This window comes from Anas platyrhynchos, chromosome 7, assembly GCF_047663525.1.
Source record: "Anas platyrhynchos isolate ZD024472 breed Pekin duck chromosome 7, IASCAAS_PekinDuck_T2T, whole genome shotgun sequence".
Taxonomy (NCBI): Eukaryota; Metazoa; Chordata; class Aves; order Anseriformes; family Anatidae; genus Anas; species Anas platyrhynchos.
Genome location: NC_092593.1, coordinates 19,887,702 through 19,905,526, shown reverse-complemented (window position 1 = coordinate 19,905,526; position 17,825 = coordinate 19,887,702). Strand labels below are relative to the sequence as shown.

The 17,825-nt window shown below is 42.7% G+C and overlaps 1 protein-coding gene across 8 annotated transcripts in view; it reads right to left on the bottom strand.

The window, feature by feature from the left end:
* B3GALT1 (beta-1,3-galactosyltransferase 1) overlaps window positions 1–15,529 on the bottom strand; it is a 202,842-nt gene extending 187,313 nt beyond the window's left edge. For all 8 annotated transcript variants that reach the window (XR_011810616.1, XR_005267101.2, XR_005267100.2 and 5 more), the window contains exon 1: window positions 15,344–15,529. The gene's annotated coding sequence lies outside the window, so the exon portion shown is untranslated. The remainder of the gene's footprint in view (window positions 1–15,343) is intronic.
* Between the last annotated feature and the right edge of the window lie 2,296 nt (window positions 15,530–17,825).

The window sequence follows — 17,825 nt, the reverse complement described above, 5'->3', positions numbered from 1 at the left end:
CAAGTAATTATAAAGTTTTCTACTAAAGATGTCAACATTTCATAACTAAGCAGTTTTCCCAGAGGCACTGGTAACCACTGTAAAGCAGGGTGCATCAAGTCCCCCCAGCATTTCCCAACCTCATTTTTATTAAACATCCTACTTGCAACAGAGACTTCCCGTCAATGAGCTTGTCTTAAAAAGGAATACACAACAGGACCTTGTTCATTCCCAGATCTGTCAAACAGACCAAAATACAGGTTCTTCTTCTGCTCATGTTGTCTGTTCATTCCTCCCATCTATCCAACGTATTAATTTTCTACTCACCTAATCATGCCCCCACCTATGAATCATTTAGGAATGACATGCTCTTGACAGCCTACTGACACGTGTACTGTACCTTGTATACCATAGTGGCTCTGTCACCTAACATTACTAACATCATCCATCTCATCATCTTATTTTGTACAAGGAGATGTGCTCTGTGAATATAATACGCAGCTCTAACCAGTTTGCGATAAATTATCAGCATAGCATATTTCACAGATGACTCCCATTATATCCCACAGACCTAGCATAAGCTGCTCCCTAGCAACTGCAGCAAAAATTTCCCCCTTTAGGTATTTTTCCTATCTGAAGAAACCAACTTGCTATTTTATGAACTTCATATATAAAAGAATCTTGGCTACTGTCAGCTCAAATTATTCCGACTAATGGTCCTTAAGATGCGGTTTTAGCCCTTTGCCTTGTTTGGGTTCCAATACTGATGTTTTGCCTCTTGCAAAACTCCCACCTCAATAATTTTAGTATCAAGAACTCTTTTTTTCCAACATGAGAAATTTCTTCTCAATAAAAACTAACCATTTATACTAGAATTATAATATTGTTATAAACTAGAAATACATTTTATATGGGAAATGAAACTGCTAGTATGCTGGTAAGAGTGACATGATTTATTTTGTGGAATGTCAGGAAGGCTGTCTTTTGGTTGGACTTCATTCACAAACTTAATGGGATTGCATATGTTTTCAAAGGACTACATGCTTTTGAGTGGACTATTGCTTCCTATGTTACCTCAAAAGTCTATTTAAATGAACTTTCCGGGGAAAGCCAGAAATTACTACTCCTTGCTTTAAAACACTAGCCTCACACTTTTATCACACTTAGCGATAGGAAGATGTGGCCAACGTGAAATTTGTAGTCATTTAACACACCAGAAGGTATTTTAATGGAAATAACAGCAGCAGCTAATTACCCCCTCACAAATGAACAGAACCTTCCACCAATGGGCACCAAAAGTCTAGGCAATTTCAGGCCTCTGCCAGGAGGGAAGGCGTGACAGCAGACGGCATCATCCCCATGGAAAGGTGGACGTTATCCAGGCTGCTGAGGCCAACACATTCAGTGAACAGCTAGTTTAGTATTGTACTGCTGGTCAGGGGCCTAGTGGTAAACCAAAAAAATGATGAGGGATGTGCTGAGGGATGCGATGCATCTCTTAAGTCCTCTGGTACCAGTTGGTTTGAACCTAGACCATTAATTGTGCTTCACAAGATACAATGTCAAAGTGACTTCAGGCATTTCATACTGTGGGTTAGAATAGGTATCATGCTTGGATTCTGTTTATTAGACTGATGTACTTTACATAGTGGTAGTAACTGCAGACAATGTTAGCAACCACTGATCGTACATTATGCAAAGTATATTTCCTAGTGGTTGACTCCCTCAGCATCTCAAAGCCCAAGGTCCTGTGATGAAGAGAGGCTCTCTGCAACAGTTTGCAAAGTCATCCTTTTCCCTCTGACCTTCCAGCATCAGTGCTCTTACCCACCATAGTAACTAGGCCAAACTTGCACATCTGCAGTGATGTGCAGGTTTTGGTGTCTGTTTTGAGTAAGGTCTAAAATTCAGTTTTTAACAGTGTAATAATAACACAGTAAAATATATACCTAGATATAAAAAATACAACATACATAATAGCTTTTTGAGACAACCTCTTGAGCTTAAAAAAAAATATTTTCCTGCCAAACAGAATTATATCAAGCTCATGATACAGCAGTAAGTACAGAATGTATTAAATTTTAGATGTTCAAGGAATAACTTTTGAAAAACTATTTTACAGCACTAGTTTCCAACTCTGAAATATGAGGTTCTTCCAGAATGAAGAAATCACTGGTTAAAAGATGCTATATACATGTAAAGGGCTGTATATTATTAATTGCCATGAGTTTTTTTATTTTTAAACACAGTAGTGGATTCACAGTGCAAAAGAAAAGCAAGTGCCTATAACACTGATTTTTGTGTGCACACGCATGGGGCTGGAATGACATTAGTGAACATTAGAACAAATAATTTAATCTGGACTCTAGAGAAAGATACCCGGCCACATCACAATATCTAATATCTTCTAATTATATTTAAGGTGAATTTCCAGCTCTTCCCAAAAGAGCATATTCCAAAGCTAACTAGAATTAATATTGGCAAATAGTCTTTATTAAATTACAGCTCCATTTTCTTTTTTTCTTTTGAACAGCAAATATTTTAAGGAACATTAGAGAAACAGTTTTGTCCAAAATAACGTCCATTAATTCATTTTCTCTCTTGCTGTCTCTACCTAACACATGAAAGCTATAAACACTGATTAATTGAGATTTAACAGGTAGCCAAGCTACCAGAAATGTTGTATTCTACTTCAACATAGGACTTTAAGGACCTTGTCATTTTTATGTCTGACTCAGGGTTCAGTGAAGAGGCTGGTGAGTTAGTTCGGGTGTTACCCTGTTCTTACACAGCTGTATCTTCTGAGCTGGGCAATTACCATTCAAGGGGCTCCACGTGATTGTGATTATGTTGCTTCTGGTACAGGGGTCATTTGGGTATCTTTGCTCATGGAGAGAGTAGAGTTTCAGTGCAGTTGTGTTCATTTTAAGTTGTTTACAGCACATTTTGTCCACATCAAAAATAAAAAGCACTGCAACTGTCGCTCTTGCTGGCAATTTTAAGTCAACCCTAAAAAAAACATTTTAATGTGCAAAAAACAGCATGAGATTACTAAGTAACTACACAAAAAATAAAGCATGTGCATAAGGTTCACATACCAGGCATTGACACTAAGTTATAAGAAAAATAAAACATTGGCATAGAGGAGATTATTTAAGATGCTGCTCCATGTGCTGCATTTGTTTTGTGGAGAAAAGGATGAGCTCATGTTTTACAGATGTCAAACTTGTCACCACTACCACATTCAACTGAAAAGCCCCTACTGAAAGCCTTCAAAAAAAACCTCTTATGCAACATTACTTTCTAAAAGGTGCACAGCCCAGGACACTCGTGGTTTCAAAACTGCTAGTTGTGCCTAAGCAGCTCTCCTGTACCCTTTCTATCCTGCTGTGAAACATGTGTGTTTCAGTTACAAGTGATCTAAAAATAAACACATGCATGCAGCTTTATCAATTCAGAAGAGAAATCCTATAAAGGCTTAACAGTTTAGGACCTACATCATCTTCCACTGGCACGTAGCCTTGCAGATGGTCACAGACCATTCCAGGACAGAGGAGAAACCAGCACCTGTTAGCCCCAGACAACAGCAATTCAAACCGCAAATGAAGAGCAGACTTAGCTTTTCCCTTTAGGAAATCCTATCCATCTTTGCAACTGCTAGGGAATTCTAGAGGGAGTGCAATCTGTCCTTTCAGTACATCAGGAAAAGACAATAAACAACCCCTCTGCTGACTGATAACCTCTTTGATAAAAAGTATAGGATCAGTTACATGCGACTACCCTTTAAGCATCCTCCTTGCAACCCTTTAGGGAAACTGACCCCGAATAAATGCAAACAAAATTCACATACAAATTCATGCCAAGTTTTAACATAACTCAAAACATGATCCTGGAGACCATTTGACTTTGTGAAGCAGATGTGTTTTCTAAGTCATATGTTGCTGCCACTAGAAGTCAAAAGCTATGCAGAAGTTGGCGTATTTAAAAAAATGCCATTGAAATGTGTCTTAGCTATATGACAAGCTAAATTCTGGTGTACCTGCTATTATAATGTACGCTTGATGCAAAGTGTTGTTAGTAGTAGCACAGTCTTTATTTCAGTGAGATTCTCCTTTCATGAACAAAGTTTCTGCTGAAATTTCTGTGAGCTTATGTGTTTTAGGTCTGCAAGGTGTTGTGGGTTAGCCCCAGTGGGGAGCTGAGCACCACCCAGCTGCTCACTCGCCCCAAGTGGGATGGGGGCAAGAATCAGAAAGGTAGAAGTGCAAGAACTCGCAGGGTGAGGTAAAGACAGTTGGCCAGGTAAAGAAAAAGCTGTGCAAGCAAGCGAAGCAAAACAGGGAATCACTTCACTGCCTCCCATCGGCAGGCAGGCGTTCAGCCACTCCAGGGCAGCAGGGCCCAACGCTCATACATAGCAGCTTCTTGGGGAGACAAACGCCATCACTCCAAACATCCCCCCTTCCTCCTTCCTTACCCCAGCTGTTATTGCTGAGCACAATGCCACAGGGTGTGGGACGTCCCTTTGGCCAGTCTGGGCCACCTGTCCTGGCTGTGTCCCCTCCCAGCTCCTGGGGCACCCCCAGCCCCCTTTGCTGGCAGGGCAGCACAAGCAGCTGAGAGTCCTTGGCTCTGTGTGAGCACTGCTCTGCAACAGCTAAACATTGGTGTGTTAGCACTGCCATTTTCATCAAAAATCCAAAACACTGCACTGTGTGAGCCTCTGCAAAGGAAATTAACACTTTCACAGCCAAAAAAATAACACAAGGTCAGGTCTTCTGTAAATATTTTAATGACCTAATCAAAAGAACAATTCTCACAAGGTATGATATAGCAAGAAGAGAGGGAAAGCTGTTTCCCTTTTAAGCTAGTAACAGGCACCAAAATTCTTGGTCACACCTTTTTGTACAGTTGTCTTCACACTCCATAGGAGAGTTCATTGTTTCCTCTTAACAAGAAATAACTGGGTTAAACATAGTCCACAAATGACGAAAGAGTTTTTTACTTGAAGGGAAGAAAGCACTATATTCATATAATATGCCTTCCTACATATGAAAATCCAGTTAGATCAGAAGACAAAAGAGAAAAAAACAGTTTTTCATACTTCACACTCAGACAACAAGCTATTAATCATACGTCATGTATGCACAAACACACTTCCTAGGAATGCTTTCTCCTCAGACAACCTTTTTAGAACCAAGCATACCCCCCCTTTTTTTTAAGTGATAATTTGTACACATTTTGTTAAATAAAAGAAAGAAAAGGAGTGTAGGTAAAGAAAGAAGGTTCAGTTGGTTGAAGATGCCAAGTACTGTATACAAGGTGCTGTGCAAAAGAGAAGAAATGTTTTAGAATTAAAGATATTACTAAGTGTCACAGCTTTACTCCTTATTAAAAAAAAAGATTAACATAGGTTGGGAAAAATATTATTCATCTGATATTTGCCATCATCTCTCTGCTTTACTCTCTTGAATATTGAATTACACCTTCTGTCATATGCACATTCAAAACTCACATTAATACCAAAAAAGGCTAAATGTCTTGAGCACTAAATGGAGAAGAGACTGTTTTGTTTGGAAGGCACCATTTAAAGAGAAACCTGATGACTGAATGATCTAAAAAACAAACACAAGATTCCTTTTCCTCTGAGAATTTTAAACTCCTCTAAAACGTTGGAATGTGTGTCAATTTTAGTATTAACCACACTGGCAACTTGCATTTCTAGCCCAAACTCAAACAGTCTTCATTGCTCTCTCTTAGCTTTTCCAGAACATAGTACAAACACTGAATAAAATGTTCCTGACAGTAAACAAATACTATAGAAGCAAATCTTCATAAGCCCTGATAAAACAAATATTAAATAGTTCAGAGAGAATCCTGATGAACCTACAGATCAGAGTGTTTGGGGAAAAGGAAACTGTAAGTCCTTGCAAGGCTGTGTTCAAGAGAAAGCTGTTACATGCACTGAAGATGTATGAACTACTTAAATCCTAATTCACTAAAATTCAGGGAAGTCTTGGCTTTGCACTCTAGTGGAAGAGGGTAGAGAACTCAAGGCCAACTGAAATTAACTGAGGTCTTAACAATTATTTCAGTTAGTCCAGTAAGCTCTGGATTAGGATTTAATGTGAAACTCACCTGGATATCAAATATCTTTAAACCTATTCTTTTCCTTTTTTTTCCCCCCTCTTTATTTCTATCTACATACTTGTATATGTAGATAGATAGCCCACCTTTTATGTATTTGTTAACTCTGAATACGGTCATTTCATTCTTACAATTCTGTTTATTGTAACTGTTCATTGCATAAAAGTTATTTATGCAGAATAATAATCGTGTTTGAAGAATAACTCCAGAGAGCTATAGCTGAGGTTCTTCTCTAGAGGTGGTTGAGTTTATTACAATATTTCATTACCACAAAACAATACATCTTCAGATAGAGGCAGCATTAGCTTGTAATATTCTTTGCTACTATGGTACCAACTTTTCCTTGTAAAGCAATTTAATCACTTCCATATTGGAATATGGAATATTGAAATATTAGTGCTATGCTTCATAGGGAACACCTCCTGAATTTTCATTACAACACATTGTTATATTACTTACACAGTTAGGAAATCTATTTGTCTTTAAGTGGGTCACTGAATCTCATTGAAAAACGTCTAGCCTAAGTTTTACTTGTAAAAATGTGTTTTTCTAGTTGTAAGTCTTCTATTTGAACAGTCAAGGGTTTGTTACTGATTTTCTAAACCCCGCACTTTTCCATGGTTCTTCTAATCATTTTTCATAATACCACCCCTCAGAATTGTTTAAAGACTATAAATTTTTGTCTTTCTAGGCAGAAAGAATACTCACAAAATTTAATATGCAATATGAGATAAACTGTTACTGTAAGTATGTTCTTATCTAGCCATCACAGTGGCTAAAACAATTGGTACCATTTTACACAGGAAAGATGTAGCCATCAGTTATGAAAGTTTAACACTGCTGTCTTCCAACAAATCACCCCTCCCCAGAAGTAGCCCTTCAGATAACAAAAGCTTTAATTAATACCGTGCCCTTCTTGGCAAATCAGGCAAAACATCATCCAGTTAGTTATGAAATTCTGGCACGTAACATGCACAAAACCAAACCAGTTACAGAATCACAGGTAGTACACATGTGAAACAGAAGTTCTGACCAGCATTTTTATCATCGCTGTGGATATGCTAGGCCAGGTCCCTAGGTGTGTGAAGTTTCCACTCTGTAAATGAAGCCATTAACAGCTACTTGACCCTATGGTGGCTTCTGAAGCAAGGCAGGTTGGGCTGATGCTCTCTGACAGGCTCTTAGAGGACCAAACTGTAGCACCCTTAAGTTTCACCCATCCAAGCAAGTACAAGTACCACCCAACAACGCCTGCCTGTCTGAGAGCTCCTTCAGACCCAGTAGATCTCAGCTGGCTCTCCTGGCTGCTCTCAAGCTGTTGGGACCAATTAGATATAGCACACAGTGGCCAGAACGTGATTTGGAAACTGATCTACTATATCCAGCCACTGCTCTTTTTCTTCTCTGGCCTAAGCAAATCTGCTCCGATGTTCACAGCAGCAGAGAATCGGGGAGCCAAATCTGACAGCGTGTCTCTGCTGCATTACACAGAAATTTAACTTGTTTTGCAGATAACTCAGTCTCAAAGACTATAAAGAAACAAGAACTACTAAAATAATTTGTCATACATCTAATAAAAAAATTAATTCTGGTACTAATTGCTGTATCTTTTTTTCAGGGTTGTGAAGCACTGGAACAGGGGGGAAGGTCTTCAGAAATCCTGTAGATGTGGTGCTTAGTGATGTGGTTTAATGGTGGATGTGGCAGTGCTAGGTTAAAGGTCAGACCAGATGATCTTAGAACTTTTTCCATCGTAAATGATTCTATGATTCTATTCTATGATGTTTCAACATACAGGATAATAAGCACTTCTTTCTATCTACAAACACATGGTATGTCTTTGAGAATTACAGAACACCTTTAAACCCGTGTACCATTCATAATACAGCTGCTTAAAGCCATGTTGCTACAAGTGTCACTGAAAATAACTTTCAAGCAGGTGCTTGCTGTGTAGAAGTAACCTGGCCCATTCATGCCGGTCCAATAATATCACAATTAATCGAGTTTGAAAGGTAGGCAAAGGACACTTTTTAAAAGTTTGGGTAGATCTACAACAATGTGAGAAACCATGAAAAACTCTTTCTTGCTAGAAAGAACTGCATTCACAATAATTCTGGATAGTATATACTCTAAATTTGATCAAAAATACAGGGCAGTTTGTAGCCAAAATTTAAGTCACCTGAGCCCAGAAGTTTTTACACAGAAGTTATAATAGGTCCGAGTCCTCATTTCACTGACAACCGTACAAAGTCTATAGGACTTCCTCAGACATAACGTACCTATTTTCTGATATCAGAAGTCTTGCTACAGGATAATCCCCTCAAACTCCTAATAGTGAAATGAAAGCGTATAGGAACTCAGCTGAGTGACTAGATGGAAAAGACGGATGTACTTGAGGGAAGACAGGTTCAATTAGCACTGTATGTTGCTTACTTTTAGTAAAAAAAAAAAAAAAAAAAAAAAAAAAAAGAAAAAAAAAAAGTAATCCTTTCCTAGAGTTTTCAAATTCTGAAAGAGATGATTTCCAGGTGACCTCAGTTAAGCAATACATGACTTTCCTAGACTTTGTGGTTACTTTATCAATTAACATAACCACTCTGATGCCCGTGAAAGCCACATGTGCCCTAGCCACAGGAAAGTAATTTTTCATAGGGAAGAACATACAAAAATTTGCCTGACGATGCCTAAGTATCTTATAAAAATGTTAGATGAACAACTGCTTACATCTTAAAACAAGAAGATACTGTCACAGTAAACAGTGGAAGACAAACTCCACTTTATGCTGATAGTCTGTTTAAGGCAGATAAGCAGTTAAGTGGCACTACTCTATCAGCACGCTTCTAAACTCATTCAGCACAGATTCATCAATTAACACTACGCACCCTGTAAGCACTCAAAAGCACATGACTATGCACTAACGAGCATTTATGTCCACCACTGACATCCTTGCAGACTATCATGAACTCACTATTCCACATTAAACCAATCTTGAGCAGTATCAGCTCATACAAAGCTGACCATAACTGTGCAGCTATCGTAGACCATAACTGTGCAGCTATCGTAGACAGGGCCAGGATCACCCCATCTGTCCTGAAGTAGCACTAGCTGAGTTTTCAGCATACTGTGCAAAAGCAATCAACCAAAACCTTTTTCTGCGGCAAACCACAGCCTTGTCTTGGTTGGTAGACAGTCTAGCAAACAGCACCCTTTAAATAGATCAGGACTTGTGACCACACATTACTAAATTCCAATAGTAGAAATATTATGTTTGTTACACACTTGAATGCATGCTAATATGAAGAGCCTGGTCTGGAGAACTGCGTTATGGTAGAAAACAAAATGAAAGAAGAATTTCTGCAAATAACTACAGCTGGTAGCGTGATCTTTTAGACTGCCAGATTTACTCAGCAAATGACCTCAATGGATAGTAGAACAGCTGGGGCCTTTAAAGGACATAAAATATAATTCCTTAAACTAAATATTTTAATTAACAAAGCAATAGGTAGACTACTAAAATAGTCCTGTGCTTCTGCCAAGTACTTTAACAATAATAAATCAAGGAACAGAACAGCACTTCAGGCTGTGGTTTGACAAGTGCATAAGCCAATTTAACTGCTGCCTGTCAACCATCTTGCTCTCCCCTTGCATCTACCTTCATCATTCCATTCCCTCCCTTCATCACCCCTCATAGGGTCTGCTGTGAAGTAGATTCAAGCTGGCAGAAAGTGGTTTGCTGTTTTGTTTTGGTTTTTAAACCATGGGACCAGTGGGGGGGAGCTGTCTTCTTTCTGCCAGATTAATGTGCTGAAGTGGTTCTGCAAAAGGTTGGGGCTGGCACAGCAGAAGGATGGGGTCACGTGAATGGGAGAAAGGGAAGACACGATCAGCACAGACAGCAGTTGGAGTTACTTATGCTGCTGTGAAACCACATTTATTACTAAGTAACACCAAGCAATAATGCAGCACGCTAATAATACATTTCTAATGTTTCTTTAAACCTCACTCTCAATGCTGTTTGCAATGCAGCAGCTCTTCTAAGTGACATGCTCAGAATATCAAATGAGGAGCCTGTTTTTGAACAAGGAACATGAAGAGATCCTTTCTACATGGTGGGCTTCCAGCCTGACCTCTAATGAAACCGGGAAGGGGGGCAGGGGGAAGCTTCGCTCATAATTTTCATGTTACTGTGAAATGCAGCACACAAATGGGAGGTGATTAATTAGATGATAGTGGAGTTAAGACCGTTGTGTAGTGAATCTGTAGAGAGGCTTGGAAAGGATTAAAGTTATTCGAGTAAACGTCACTTTGCACTCTAATATTTTTAAAAGCTTCTTTGGTTTTAATTAAGCATAATTTTAACAGCAATCAATGTGGATCAAATGCCATATACTGCCATTCCCATTTCCCCAATCAGTGTAGTTGGATTAAGTGCTACAAATGGCATCTTTCAGAGTTTTTCTTTTTACCTGGTGTGGGTTTCTTGACACAGTCTTAACCTGTTATTCTTCTGAGCTCATTTTTGTTGATATTAAAAAAAAAAAAAAAAAGGCAAAGCTTCACTTATGTACAAACGAGTTTTAGACCTTCAAATACTTTGGCTGATCTACCACGTCATTTTTATCCCTCTTAGCCATCAGGTGTGTGTGTGAAAAATCTCTTAAGGAATGATACCGTTTGTAAAATTAGGACAAAGACAAAAAGTTGTGTTGGAATTAATGCAGAAGTACCTCATAAAACTCAGAGAGCAGACAAAAAAAATATATATTAGTTTTGGTGTAGATACATTTAAGCTAATACATATAATGAAAAATAATCAAAATTGTGCATGCACCATGCTGACTCAAAAGAAATCTAGGAATTATGATTTACAGATTCCTGGAATTACCCGTTTTGTTTTCAACAGTAACCAGAAAAAAAATCATAAAGCATATGCCCAACAAATGTTGGGCTAAGATATCCTCAGGAAAGGCACTTGGAACAAGATGGGACATTTGTACAACCTTGGTGCAGCACCTACATCGCAAATACTGGGTGAAGTTCTGGTCTTTGAATCTTAAGAAGGACAAACTGGAGTCAGAGAAGGGCAAATAAATTATCTAAAGACTGAGTGTCTGCCTTAGGAAGAGAGACTGAAGAGGCTCTTCAGTTGGAGAGAAGGCTGAAGTAAGATTTGATCAAACCACAAGGGGAGTGAATAAACTAATGTAAAACTTCTGCTTGCCAAATCCTCCCTTACAAGAACTAGGAGATATTTGATGAAACTAGCAAGAGATTAGTTTAAAAGAGATTGGAGTGCTTCTTTACAAAGTTAGTAGTAAACTGCAGGGACTTGCCTTCACAGAATGTTGTAAAAGCAGTGAGCATCAGCAAGTTTGAAAAATTAGACAATTCTTGGATTGCGAGTTCGTAAATGGGCTCTAAAAGCACTAAGCAGCGATACGCTCACCATCCCTAATACAAAAACTAAATATGCTGAGAGTGTAAGGGAACAGACTACATGAAGTAGCCAGGTCTATGTATTGCCCCTAAAAAGCATCTCTTAATGCCACTGCTGGAGACAGAACCCCAAGTTTCAGAGCCCACTAGTCTGACTCAATACAGCTTTCTTTCTGTCCTTATATTCTTAGCTTCAGTTTTCTAAAGCATCTTCTTTTAAGCTCTTACAGAGCACATACACACACACAAAAGGCTACACCCCTGCTTCTTATCTGCTGTGAAGGATATGGCTCAGACCTGAGTAACAGCAGACCCTTCAGTATACATTCTAACATACCATATCCTATGCTAAGCATGAAATTAGCACTATATCTTTAAGCAAAAAGAAGGGTCAGACCCAGGAGGAAATATTTGAATCATTCCAGCCAATGTGACCCCCACAAAGCCACAGATGTTGTTCCACAGCAGGACCAGCTATTTTAGTGAAAATGTAGCCACCTGCTGAGGGACAAAAGAAACAAACATCAGTTCCTCAAACAGCAGAACTGCAGAATAGCTCAAAAGGAGGCAAGGTTAGGCACGTAAGTCGTTCACGTTTTTACTACGGCAAATCTCAGAAGGTAGTAAGAGTTACAACTTAATGGTACTCAGCAGCCTTAAAAAACTGAGGCTGAAAGCCAATATCTATAGGGTATTTTCCACCCTCTTCTCTTTTACAGGAAGTATGTATATGTGAAATTGGAGGCACATTATAGCTGAAGTATTTTGAGGCTATGGATAATACACAACACCATATGCAAAGGGAGAAGGTATGCTGGCAGCACTCCATAGAAATAAATAAACAGAGCTCAACAGAATCCTCACGTGGGTTCAGTTGTATAATGTATTCTTCACCCTTACCATTAGCTCCCTCTCCAGTATTTGGTAATTTGTTGTTATTCAAAAGGAAAGAGTACACACATAATCTATCACTATGTATATTTGTGAAATACATATGGTACACATTAAATTATACATTTATATATACATTAAATTACGCATTTTCATTCATAAGGGAATAATAAAGTATAGTTTTGATGAGTAACTATTGCAGATATTTAGGTTGTTCCCATTAGTTTGGTAGGATAAATTGAGAGCTAGAAAAATCAGAATGAAGAGGCAATAAAAAAAAGTGTCCACCCCACACTATACATGCAAAATATCTAGCAATTTTACATTTTAGGGAGTGATACAAGAGAGGTGTGCTTGTAAATGAGGCTTATTCATCATCACACCTTGACACACCTCTGCATTAATACCATCCCCAAGCAGGCCCAAAGCTTGGAGAGAATCCATACATCTTTTGTTTCTCCTGGATGAACTCTAGAAAGCTGATCTCAGCCACCAACGCATCTGCAGTCTGCACAGCTCTGCTGAAATTCACTCCTGCCTGACTGAGCATCAGTCAAAGAACAACTTGCCCATCTTCACCTCTCGCCCTCTGTTATACTCTGTTGAAGATCTACATCCTCAGCCTCAGCAGCTGAATTCCCATGTCTTGTTTAAGAGCCTCCTTTGTTAACTTCATTGGGAAGCACTCACTGACGACAGGGAAACCAAAGAAGAGCAGTCTTGGGCATTCACATATGCCTATGGCAGTGCTAGGCAGCAGCAGATACTATCACCATTTGGAAACATCTGAAGCCTGTGAGTAAGCAGCACAGGGAACACTTGGATGCAGAGGCATGTTACACTTCTGCTTTTCTCCAATTCTGCAAAGCTTCCATACAGCAGCGTCTACAGCCACTATGTTTGCTGGAGACATTATGAACAGCTACAAGTCAGTATTTTAACTGCAGCTCAGAAACAACATTAGCTTTTCGAAAAAGATCTGTATACTGTTTGTGTGATCTAATGCAACTAAAAGATGATGATGCATCATCCGTCTTTTCTACAATCTTCTGCAACTCTTCAGTAGTTCAACTAAATGTAAATATGTATTTCTAAAAACACGTCACTTGTTTTGCCTAGCTGCATCAAAATAACTTGCCTAAACAGTTAAGAAAAGGCTACAGAGCAAATATGGTGGCATACATTCTCCTGCATGTAAATCCTCCTGAAAGCAATACCTGGGAAACACATATCACAGATTAAGACTACTCATGTGCTGAAGGTTTTACAGATTACCCATTCATAAACTGCATTTTTAGATTCTGTATATCATCCACAATAGGAAAGGAAAGTTAGTATTTTCAGTCTATAGTCTTGCAAAAAAAATCCTCTCATCCTCACCATAAAATTTGCCTTTTTCTTTCCTAAGAAGCCATGCAAGGAAAACATAGGTGAGGTACGAGGCAGACTGGCACAACTGAGCGCATCTCAGACATTGCGTCATGGCTACTTGGATCAGAATTACTCTCTGCCCTAGGCATCTAAATTAACCTAACATACTCCAAAGACATCGATTCAAGTAACTGAATGATGTTTCTGAAAAACTGGTTTGCCAATATGACATTTTACTGGATCCATCCAGAATAAGTGATATACAAGAAACTGAAATGTCATTAGCCATTTATGTTCTCTCAGTACAGATATTTATTGGGTAAGTATGCAGGGAGGGAACAGTATTAGCCTGTCTCAGTTATAAATTCAACACCTCTAACCTTTTACTAGTACTTCCCACTCAGCTGGCTGTTTGTAACAACGGGTTCATGCTGGGTGTTCATGCTTGTCGTCTATCACATGATTTTTACCAATTCTGAACTCATGTCGTGCATCACATGGCCAAATGCCTCCTTATAACTAAATTAAGGAATTGAAATGCTACGTATCGAGAGAGAGAGAACCAAATCAATGCACGCCTAGAAAGCAGGGAAGGAAGCTCGCAGCCACGCAAGATCCCAAAAGTTAGAACGAAATGCTCCTGGTGTTTTCTAGAGACATGAGGCAGTTTCCTCATGATGGCAATGCCCAGGTCACCATATGCAAAGTAACCAAGACACAACAGAGACCACTCTCTCTTCAGCTGTTAATTTCGGATGCTGCTTGCTTCCCACCGAGCCAATGTCACAACTCCCCGTCACTTCCTTGACCGAAGCACCGCGTCCACTGCTTCGTCCGTCCGTGCCCTAACGATCCTTGAGCCGCGACCGAACCGAGGCTCCGAACGCTTACACTACGAACCACGAAGAGCACCTAAAAGGCTTTTTTCTTTCCCAAATCAGCGAGGTTGGACAACGCTCCACAGCCTCCCAGTACCAGCTCCAACCGCTGGAAGCGGAGGAGGTCGCAGCACGGCGAACGAGAGCGCGCGGGGCTCGGCGGGACCGCACCCCCGGCCTCTCCCCAACTTTCCGCCGCGCTCCCCGCTCCGCAACTTCCAGGCGCGGCACCGGGCGGCCGCGGCCACGCCTCGTGGGGCTCGGGCACCTCCCGGCGGTGCGGGCCCCGCTGCGCGGGGCGCTCCGCCCGCCCGCCCCGGGGCTCGCCCCGCCGCCTGCCGGGCGAGCATCGCCCCCTTGCCGCGGTACCCAAGTTGCCTCCCGGGGACCGGGACGAGGCGCCGCCGCCGAAGGGCACGGCAGAGGGCGGCGGGGGGGGGCGCAGCGGGACACGCCGCCGCCTCCCGCCGCCCCCTCCCGCCTCGAGCCCCCCCGCCCGTGCCGGTGCCGCCGCCGGTCCCCCCGGCGCCGGGCACAGCGGAGGCGGGCGGGCACCCATCCATCCCTCCATCCCTCCCTCCATCCCTCCCTCTATCCATCCATCCATCCACCCATCCGCCCTCCCCGCGGCCGGAGCTTACCGGCTGCGCTCGCCCGCCTGGCCGCACGCCGCTCCGCGCCGGACCGCGAGTGCCGCTGCCGCCCGCCGCCCCGCCGCCGGCATCCCCGCTCCGCCCGCAGCCGCACCAGCCGCCGCCGCGGCGCCCGGCAGCAGCGCCCGCCCCGGGAGAGCGCAGCCCGAGCGCCGGGGGGACTCGCCCTCTCCGACTGACAAGGGGCCGCGGCCAATCGCCGCCCGCGCTGCGCCGAGGAGGCGGGAGGGTGCGGTGGGCCGGGCCAATGGGAGGCCGCCCCTCCGGCCGCGCCGTTTCCGGGAGGGGGGAGCCGAGGCTGGGCGGCGGGGGTCGCGGCGGCTGCGGGCGCGGGGCGCAGCCCGCAGGGCCGGGCGGTGCGGGACGGGGTCCGCGGGGATGGCCCCGGCCTCGGCCTCGGCCCGCCTGGGGCGCGCTTTGTCCCCGGCGGCGGCTGCCGGCCACGGGAACGCGTGCGCCGGGGCCGGTCTCGCCCTTCCCCGGCTGCGGGGCTGGGGATGCCCTGCCGGGGGGAGCCGCGCCTCGCCCTGCCCGTGCGGCCGCGGGGTCCGAGCCTCACGGCAGGGCGCCTTGCTGGGGGAAAACAAGAAAACAAAAACAAAAAAAAGGGAGAGGATTTGTTGGATTTGTTCCCATCGCACCCATTCTTCGTATTATTTCTCCCGGCGGACCCCATCTCCTGCCGGTCCCCCCGCAGCCCGCCCGGGTCCCTCGGCGCCCTCGCAGCAGGGGGGCTCGGGCAGCCCCCGCGGTGGGCGCTGCCCCCCGCTGCCATCGCTGCAGGGCGCGGAGCCGCGGCTGTGCCCCGCTCGCCGCCTCCGAAGTTGTCCGCAGCCTCGTGCCGCCCGCTATAGCCGCAGCAGCGATGGCGCGGGCGGGGCGGGTGCCCCCGGTGCCGGCTGTGCCCGGGTGGCAGCGCCGAGCGGGGCGGTGCGGGGAGGAGCCCGCGGGCCGCGTCCCGGAGAGCTCCTGGCTGCAAACGGCTCGGGAAGCGCTGTCCTGGGGCTGCGTAAAAAAAAAAAAAAGCCTTCGGGGGTAACAAAGGAACAGCACCCGACACATCTCAGGGGTGGCGCGGCGTTGTGACAGGATTGCGATCGGAGCTGCGGGATGGAAGAAAAAGTGTAAAAACATGTTAGCAAACAAAAATGAGCCAAGAAGATGCTAGGGGAGGAAGAATAAATCATAACGTGAACGTGATGTTCCTCCTGGCCGAGGACTCCAAATGCTCACCACGTGCTGGTGTCCCCCTCGCACCCAGCCCCAACCTGGAAGGAACTTGCCCGCCGGGGATGAGTAGAAGGGTGAATGTAATGCCAGGACGGGGCTGCAAACCAGGAACCGCGTGCAACACACTTAACTGCACTATTTTACTTGTCTTCCGTAATTAATGATTAGAGTGTAAAGATTTCAGCATAATGACAAACACTTCCCTCTAAAAAGCCAGGTGATATTTGAAATAGTTCAAACAAATATTTGAAAACATTTACGGACTGTGTTTCACTGCTGTGTTCTTTCCAGTATTGTTGGTTTTTACCCACAGTTTCAGCATTTGCTTGTCAAGAAAAGCCCCTGACCCAGTTATGTGGTTTATCTGCTGGTGTGTTCATAAAACCTGACCCAGAGGTGTGAAGGTTCATCAATTCCTCATGGCTTACCATCATATCTTGTGCATTTCAGATCTGTTTCCAAAATGAAACAGTCTCTTTAATTAATCTGTTGATAAGCAAGGGTTTATTGTGACTTAATGAAGAAATTTATTGTTCATGTTAGTATTGGATACTATTTATGGGCAGAATTCCTTGCTCAGTTGTACCAGATGCTGGTACCTTCATCTGCTGAGTTCACAACTGCTCCAACTGTTTGGCAACCTGAAAGTCATGCCCTCTCCTTTCAGAACCACCTTTTAATGCAAATTTGATTCTGTTGAGACTGATCCACTACAGCAGCAGGTTTCTTTCCCTTCCACTCTTCAACTGTTTTCTCTTGTTTGGTCACAGTGATACATTTAGGTTTGTGTCCAGTGTGAGCAGTGGACACACTCACCTTTGTCTGGAAGAAAACAATGAGAACTGTTTTAAATGCTTATGGGTTTAGATGCTGTATCTGATAGCTCAGGGCTCTCTCTCTCTCTCTCTCTTTTTTTTTTTTTTCCTTTTTTTTTTCTTTTTTTTTTTTTTTCCTTTTTTTTTTTGTTCTTCCTGGCAATTTTTATTTATTAGTTCAGGAGCTACCCCAAGCCATGATAAAATAATGTGTCAAAATAGTATTTTATATGTATCAAAAAGTACGATTTAAAAAAAAAAAAATTGTTGAAGCAGGAGGTGTTTTTAATATTTGATGTCAGAGAGGCATATTTTTAGCTTGGAAAAAAAACAAAAACACCATACTTTATTTTACTGCCCAGATTTACAAATGTTGCAGAACTAAAGCATTTCACACTTACAACTTTATTACTCCTGCAAAGAAG